Source organism: Loxodonta africana, chromosome 1 (genome assembly GCF_030014295.1).
Source record: "Loxodonta africana isolate mLoxAfr1 chromosome 1, mLoxAfr1.hap2, whole genome shotgun sequence".
Lineage (NCBI taxonomy): Eukaryota > Metazoa > Chordata > Mammalia > Proboscidea > Elephantidae > Loxodonta > Loxodonta africana.
This window is the reverse complement of record NC_087342.1, coordinates 80,660,006-80,660,288: the sequence shown is the minus strand read 5'-3', so window position 1 is coordinate 80,660,288 and position 283 is coordinate 80,660,006. Positions and strand designations below refer to the sequence as shown.

General features: G+C 47.3%; 1 non-coding gene across 1 annotated transcript; it reads right to left on the bottom strand.

The window, feature by feature from the left end:
* Positions 1-82, bottom strand: TRNAS-GCU (transfer RNA serine (anticodon GCU)). The gene has a single exon. It is a non-coding gene; the product is annotated as a tRNA-Ser (tRNA).
* Positions 83-283: the final 201 nt, after the last annotated feature.

Below are 283 nucleotides of genomic sequence, written 5' to 3'. Positions count from 1 at the left end.
CGACGAGGGTGGGATTCAAACCCACGCATGCAACGCACAATGGATTAGCAGTCCATTGCCTTAACCACTCGGCCACCTCGTCAGGAATAAAGGGAAAGAGAATCAAAGAGAAGGGAACTTAGGCACTCAGTTTTGCCCTGAAATAATTTAGACATCTGCATATCTGGAAGTAGCCAGTGGAGAGTCTCACTAGGGGGCTTTGTGGATTAGTGGATTAAAAAAAAAAAACTGTCTGCAGGGCCCTTTCAAGCACCTCCCCCTCCCCCATCTGTCTTTCTCTTTA